Source organism: Eschrichtius robustus, chromosome 6 (assembly GCF_028021215.1).
Source record: "Eschrichtius robustus isolate mEscRob2 chromosome 6, mEscRob2.pri, whole genome shotgun sequence".
Lineage (NCBI taxonomy): Eukaryota > Metazoa > Chordata > Mammalia > Artiodactyla > Eschrichtiidae > Eschrichtius > Eschrichtius robustus.
Window position 1 is genome coordinate 27696892 of NC_090829.1, and position 8217 is coordinate 27705108.

Genomic DNA, 8217 nt, shown 5'->3' on the forward strand with positions numbered 1-8217 from the left:
TAACGCACTTGTGGACTAAAGACATCCCCCGTGTTCATCCCTGTCCGCTCTCCTTTGCTGTTTTAAGGATGTTTTGGGTTTTCTCAAACTTAATCGTTCTATTACAAGAGATAACATCACTCAGTTTTGGGAATGATCGGGCTGTGTGTCCTGGATGAATTAATTTATTAGTTAATTAATTTAATATGATAACTTTTAAATAATGTCTTCCACTACTCCTAGTAAGAAACAAAGCACAGAAAGACTTGCAAGAAAATCATATTTATCCTGTACTAAAAGAAAAAGATCTCTAATGAAGTCATATTATACATTGTACCACTGGAATCATAATTACTTCAGGACAAATACAGAATTCCAAATTATAATCTGATTACTACACACTTATCCTAACTTGTTAAATGAGAGCTTCTGAGGAAATTAAGGCATCATATACTATATACATGTTAAGCATATATCTGTTACATATATTCTATCAGACACCATTAAGACCTATTCTATTGGTGCTATGGGATACTAGATAATCATAAACCTCTACCACCCGGGAGAAGGAGAAATAGTGCACGTGATATCCAGTTATGGCTCCACAATTCATATTACAGGAAACCCTTTGACCCATCTCTTGGGGTCCTGAAATTTCTATCTTATTTCGTCAAAAAGATTAAAGTATAACCTGCAACCCAAAGGGGAAACATCCCTAATTCTGAAAGATCCTGAAACTACTAAGCCTATGAACTAGGCATAAACTAGATTTGGATTACTTATCCAATTTTACTTCTTAATTGCCAAAAACCAAGCCAGTTAACATTTTTCTCAAGAGGAGTCCCAAGATGGAGATAACGTGTCCTCAATTATTTTAACAAAACATTACTGCTCTAAACACAATCCCAGAATTCTATATCCCTCACTTCCTATGAATAAATGAAAATGAGATACTAGACTAGGGGGAGGGGAGGAATTAGACAGAGCTAGCTGAGAACCCAACCCTTGCTGAGGTTAAGTCACAAATCAAGCAATTTCCATGTTGTTCAGCTTACGTTTGTATGTAAATTTTATGCATTTAGAAAGGTTAACACCTAAGGTCAAAAGCACTTCATCTGTTGAACTGTGGTTTTGGTAAAAGACAAGCAGAGCAAAAACAGATGGGTTCACACAAATAGGTGGCCGAGATGTTGGTGAGGATTTGAGTATACCAGTACACGTATGTCCAAGACAGGGGACGGAAGTGGGGTGGCTGAGGCCATCATCAGTGCAACGAACCTGATAAGAGAGACTCTGCCTATAAAATACCACTTCTGTATTTTAGATTCAAGAAATCAAAACGAATATGCTCAGAACCACATTGGGATAGCATTTCATAGTAAACCTTGAAGAACAACGTAGACATTTCATCAACTGGGACCAACTGAAAGAGAGGTGGTCAAGTGTTGTACAAAACTATCAACTAAACCAAAGAGACCAAAGACACATAAACTAATCTTTATGTCAGCTATCCTAGTTTGGTTGCTTTATTACTCCTGAAAAGCCTTTCCTGACAACTCAGAGCTCCCTCACAAATTTTTGTTTCCTTTCCTCCTTAAAAATGAGGAAACTAAGGCCAGAGAGGTTAATGGTTACTTAATGTTATACAGCTCACTAACTAGCTCATATGAATGATTCACGATTCATTTCCTTTGCAGTCATGTCCTTGATTCACTGGGAAAAAAAAAAAAAGACATTATCCCAAATCACCAATTTTCAGTGAAATTTGTTAAGAGACTATCTTTATGGTGTCTTTCTTATGTAAGGCAGAGAGCAGGAATTTCAAATTTACTCCTGGCTATTTGTTTTTTACTAGGCCAGGCAAGAGTTTTTTGTAAGTACTTAGTATTTTCAAAATTTGAAAAATGTAAAGCACAACAGTTAGCACTGCTTAACTACAATGCTTTGGTTTTTTAAAATTTAGCACTATTAAAGAAAATGCAATAGAGTATACACACTCATGTACACATATATAAATGCACATATACATATATAAGTATGTCTGTAAATAGTGACTCACTATAAAGTTTGTGCCTCTTTCCAAGGAATATTGCTTGAAGGCATAGAGCATGTAAGGCACTATAACAATCACTAGAACAAAATGGCAGACAATTAACAATATATTATTACAAATACTAGTGCTATGAATAAAACTAATGGTTCTATAAAAAGAGTTATGGAGGCACTAATTGAGATAGTGTAATGGGGTTGTCAGAAAGTCAGATCTGAGAGCCAAAGGCAGTTTAAAATCAACCAGGCTACAGAGGTGTGTATTTGGATGGGGTGAGGCATTAGAGGCAGGGGGAACTGCATAGGTAGCAGTCCTGAGGCTGGAGGGAGGGAGCTTGGCTCATTCAAGGGAATAAAGATCTGTGGGTCACAGAGCACAGAAGGAGAGAGAGATCACTGGACCAGAGGATGGAGAGGTGAACAGGGAACAGTTCTTACAGGTTTCCTGTCTAAGCTCTCAAAGGCCGGAGCATGGCCTGTCAGGACAAGACACTTAATTGGTGCTTGCTGATTCAGTAGTTGTGTACAGTATTATTTCACTCCCTTCAGTCAGAAAGGACAGTTACCTTACAGACGTGAAGGCTGGCTAATCTGTGACTCAGCTGTTTCGTGTGACACTTCTATCCAACTGCAGAAACCCACTCATTTCCCTTTTCATTTATTTTTCATTTCCTTGTGTTTGTTCAGTGTTCAAAGCCCTACAATTGTCATACTCGCCAGGGTGGTATTGAGAGAAAGTTCCGTTGTTAAGACAGCTCCAGGAAGAACAAGGGGACCCTGAATCTCCTGATACTTCACACTAAGGAAGTGACACTTGCACTAACCATGTATCTCAAATTGCTCAACTAGGAGAAACACTGACTGCCTGTTCCTGGAACTGGGAAGTGGCCATTCCAGGACTTGCTGGAATAGCTGTCTAAATAAAACCACATGGGAACCAGACGGTGAGCTTGGAGGAGCAGGGACTTGCTCAAATATTTAAAGTAATAAATCTAACGTTTACTGAGTACACTCTGCAGTGCCAGACAAAGTTAATACGTCACACTCTAACTCTTGTAACTTTTGGTCGTTACCCAGTTTCAGAGATGAGCCAAGGAAGGCACGTGTAGGAAGAAACTGCCTGGGAGTCCACAGATATTAAGTAGTAGAGGCAGGTTCAAGTCAGGCAGGTGGACTCCTGAGCTAATGGCTTTTAGCCTCTATGTGATAAACCACCTGTCTTCCCAATTCTTCTGGTGTCCCAGGGTGCCTAGCATAGTTTTGGCTCCAGCCACACTCCTCATTAATACTGACTGTTCAAGGACAGCTAGAAGGGTCTATTAATCGTCCCTCTGAATACCCCTAAATGCTCGCAGATACCGCTGAGCCCAGGTTCTGGCCATGATCCAGCGCAGCTCCGCGCTATTAAGAGATGGACTGAGCGCATTCGAACCTACAAGGCGGTTTCAGGCAGAAAACACCTTGGCCTTGGAAAGGTCCTGGGATGGGCCGGGATAGGACTATGTCAGCCGGGCCCCCTGCTGAGTCCCCGGTCGGCTTCTGCGGTCGCTTCCCGAGGCCGCTGGGGCCCAAGCCCCTCCCACCCCCCCTGCCCCCAACCTCCAACCTCCAACCTCAGCGCAAACGCAACCCGCCGGCCCTCGCGCCCCTCGCTCCCAAGTAGTCCCCAGTGCCCCCCGCCCGGCCTGGGAACCCGCGCCAGCCCCGCGCCCGGCGCCCGCGGGAGGAGGCCGAGCACGCCGCCCACCCACCTGTGGCCGCCGCAGCTCCGGCGCTGCCTGCGGTGAGACGAGCTCGGGGAACCCGGGCGCGGGGCTGATGCTCGGCTTCCGACCCTTGGCAGTCAAGAGTCCTCCTTACACAACCTTCCCTGAAGGTACCAGGAGAGAGGCCTCCGAGAGACCTCGGTGACGAAACCCGTCGCTTCTGGTTTCGTTTCCTAGATCCTGAGTTACAAAGGGGCTTCCCGCCCTCGTCCCCGGGCTGGCGCTTCCGCGTCGCTGCCGGAGGCTTGAGACCTGGAGGCGGGGCCGCCGCCCCGCTGCGGCGCGGAGAGACTGTCGGCTCCCTTTCTGACCCCTGGAGAGGCTCCAAAAACGTTGGTTCTGAGGTTCAGGGCCTCGAGGAACTGGGAGATCGAAACCAGCTGGAACTTGGTCATTAGCAGGGGAGTGGCCGCCTCCGGGGTGGACTCTGGCTGCTCCTCTAGCAGGGGAACCTCCTTTACCTGGGCCTTGACCGACTTCGGTCCCTTAGATTCCCGTTGCTTTCAAGCCAGGAAGCAGGGGGCGGTACAGAGTACAAATGAGGGCGAGTCAAACTTCTTTTTCTTTATGGTGTCTTTTCTGTTTCTCTCTCGCGCTCTCTCTCTCTCTTTCCACTAAACGATGTTAACTCCTTTGAAGAGTGCAATCAACCAGATGTGTTTAGAATGTTTACTGTTTCCAGCGCCCCTACTGGCAAACTGGCGCAGTAAGAAGATATTTGTTGACCTGAAGGATTCATTGTTGTTTTTCTAGTAAAATTTTTATTTACCAAAGTAACACATGATCTTCCAAACAAAGCTGGATATGGAGAAAAGAAGTGATATGTACCTTGCCGTTTAGCTTTCTGACTGCTGATATCTGCTGCAGAAGGAATAGGAAAACTGTAGAGATCCAGTACCTTCCATTTTCAATGTTTTTTTTCAACTTCTCCTCCTCCATGAATATTGTTTTTGAATCTCTAGACGTTTCTGTTATCTTTTAAACAGAAGAAAGCTCCTACACCTTGCTTACGGTGGTATGTACCATTGCCACATTCTCTTCATGGCGATAGTGAATGAGGGTTGGTGAATAGACCTGTGAATATAGACTTTCAAGCATTTCTCATTTTGATCTTTAATTTTCAACTTTATTCTCCCTTTTATTTGAAGTCACTAAGTCCTCAGTCTCTCTGGGATTCTGTGGTAGTAAGTTGGATCTCTTTATTCTTACATTCGTCTATACACACGTTATAACTTCCTGTTATAAAACAGTTATCACATCTGCCTCTTTCCATTTTCTCAAACATGTTAAGATTTTATTCCCCTCTGTACATTAACATTTTCTTGTTCTTCTTGTGCTTTTTATATCTTTGGTTTTTTGTTCGTTTTGTTTTAACTGTATTTGCTTTCATTTTATTATGATCTCTAAAGAAAAGTACTTTTAATTAGAAAATATCTTTAATTAGAAAATATCTAGGCATAGCATAAACAATAAGTTGCCTACCCAAAACTCAGTATCTGCTTTTATATGGTAAAGTAGTGGGTCTCAAATTTTAATGTGCATCAGAAGCACCAGAAACTCTTGTTAAAACTCAATTTGTGAAGCCCTATCTTCAATTTTTCTGAATCAGTAGGTTTGGGATGGAGCTTGAGAATGTGCTTTTCTGGTAAGTTCACATGTGGTGCTGATAATGTTGGTCCATGGACTTCACTTTGAGAACCACTTGGTAAGGGAATCCTATTTTGGTTACGTATTGGGGAGCAATGTGTTCATGGAACAAGGGTCCTAACCCGAAGTATGAATTTTCATTGGTAGACAATTGTATTGACACCGGCCTGTCTCCTTTGCTTCTGATTGGTGCACACGCGGGCATATTTCTCAGATTTGGCTGAGGAAAAATCTTCTTGAGGACTTTGAGAAAAGCATTCCTGCCTAATTTTATATATGTATGTGTATATACGTATGTGTATATATATATATTTCTGTATATACACACATACAAATGTACGTACCTACACACATACATGTATACACACTTAACACACACATGCACACACACATACATATAGGAATTGTGGAACGATCTCAAGAACATAATGACACCTTTGAGCCACAGCACTGACCCTGACTTACATAGTTCCAGATGACTTGTTATGTGTAAGCTGGCTTGTGGTTATGGACTCACCAAGAGTATTTATTTCTGTTTTTCATCTGATTTCATACTAAAAATAAACAGGATTCTGTATTGCTGTCCTTTTCTGCATGGTGGGGTTTATGTCTTTATAATTTTACACCATGGTTATAGCTCTTTCTGATTCTTTCTTTTTGTTTAAGCTATTTAAAGTTATTTTAAAAATAATCTTAGCATTGTACCGCCGAGAATCTTAATATATTCTTTCCAAAATCCTCTTTTTTGCTCTTTGTTTTCTTGTTTAGGCCAACTGCTGTAGCTGATAGCTCCAAGAGAGTCCCACATCCCCGAGGTGAAATTGGTACAATAGGGTTTCGTGGGAAGCAGCAGGAGAAGGTCCTGACATCTGAGTGCCTCAGGTTCACCATTGGTCAGGCAAATTTATCTATTTTGAAATATTAATGTTAGCAAAGATTTTTAATTTTCCAGGAGATCACCAAACATGAATTCTTTAGTCATCAACACCGGGCTGTATAATTTGGAATAATGCTGGTGGCATTATCAACCTCAAAACTTCAATGACATAACATAATAAAATTTGGTTTTGGTTTTTTTTTTTTCACGACGTAACAGCCAAATGGAAGTGTTCCCTTTTGGTAGGCTGGGGGCTCTGCTTTACAGCACCACTCAAGGACCCAGGCTCATGGAAACACTGACATCTCTAACATACGGCTTTCGAGATTTTTCTGGGCTTTGACACTAAGTCTGCAGGGGAAAGAAGTTGGTTGCTTATGAGAGGTTTTTATGGGCCAGATCTGAAATTGAGACACATCATTTCTGTCCACATTCCCTTGGTCAGAACTCAATTGTATGGCCACACCTAACTGCAAAGTAAGCTGAGAGATGCTGTCTGGTGTCTCTTCAGAAAAATAAGGAAGTGAGTGCTATTAAGCGAAAGATTTTTATACCATCTTCTACAGGTTTTCACTTAAGATTAAAAACACACAAAAATCTCCTGTTTAGCAAATTGTATATTACCAGTTGTATGATAACAGCTATGTATAAAATCATAAATCCTTTTACTTTACCAAAAATATTTTCATAAATTTGTAATAAGAATCACTCCAAATGAGTCAGGTTTCATTTTCAATGCTCATATTTTTCAGGTCCCACTGAGAAGAGAGATGGACATTTTTGAACTTATAATGTACATAACTGAGTCTATCAAGATCTTCCAAGCACCTATTGCAACAAAAAAATATAGAACACATAGGGAGGATATTAATCCAGAAATAAGAGTTCTGTAATGGCTTTCTACACAAAAAGATTTCTCAGCTGCATTTTTAAAGATGAGCAGAAAGCAGCAACATATGCCAAGGGATGCCATAGTGTATTTCAGGAGTATGAGGGTTAAGTATGGCTGCCATGCAAGAGGGAGCAAGATAGGGAACAGAAGGAGACTTTTGATGTTAACACAGAGAAAATGAACTGTTTGCCAAAATTTGTGTTCCTTCTTCCTTGGTATAGAACTACTGCTGACAAGTGGCCAGCTACCATTTGGCCATATGACTGAATTTCAGCCAACAGAGTGTGAGAAGAAACAAAGGTATTACTTCCAAGCTAAGAATCTTGAGCACTAAGTGAGCCTTCACCATACTGTTTCCTTCCCATTGGCTTGATGCAGAAGATGCTGAGACCCTAAGGGATGACAGAACTACAAAACAGAGGCTTTTGTGGCCCTGAAACACTGTGTGAACGAAAGCTGCCCAGAGACTAGAAACTCTCACCTTGATAGTTATGGGAAAGAAAAAGAAAGTTGTATTAATAAAAGCCATTAAAATTTGTTATAGGAGCTATCATCATCCAAACTAATCAGTTCTGGAAAGGTTGGGCAGGAGCCATAAGTAAAAGGTCATACACTGTGCTGAAGAGATTGGGTTTGATCTTGGGGACTGGATTGAAGTATGATATCATTTTATGTATGAAAAAGACACTATTAGGCTCTTGTTTTAGAAAGACTGAATTGTGACAGGGAAAAGAATGATTTGTAGAGTGGGAGAAGAATGTTTTGTAGAGTAGGAGAAGAAAGGAGATCATTTTAGTGACAAAGATACTATCCTGAAAAAAATAGTGAGATGGTGTTTAGTGAAGTTAGAAAGGAGGAGATGAATTCCAAGGATGGGAAAAAAAATAAAAGGACAGGTGCTGCTTGGTGACTACAGATTTTGGGGAGAGAAAGGGAAGGGGATTATTTCCCCTTCCCTTTGGGGGAATGGGGTATGTCTCCATTTTGAACAATTGGATAGATGCTAG

The 8217-nt window shown here is 41.4% G+C and overlaps 1 protein-coding gene across 4 annotated transcripts in view; it reads right to left on the bottom strand.

Moving 5' to 3' along the window:
- Positions 1-4430, bottom strand: part of LOC137766198 (phospholipid scramblase 2) — a 31283-nt gene extending 26853 nt beyond the window's left edge. For all 4 annotated transcript variants that reach the window (XM_068546063.1, XM_068546060.1, XM_068546062.1 and 1 more), the window contains exon 1: positions 3780-4430. The gene's annotated coding sequence lies outside the window, so the exon portion shown is untranslated. The remainder of the gene's footprint in view (positions 1-3779) is intronic.
- Positions 4431-8217: the final 3787 nt, after the last annotated feature.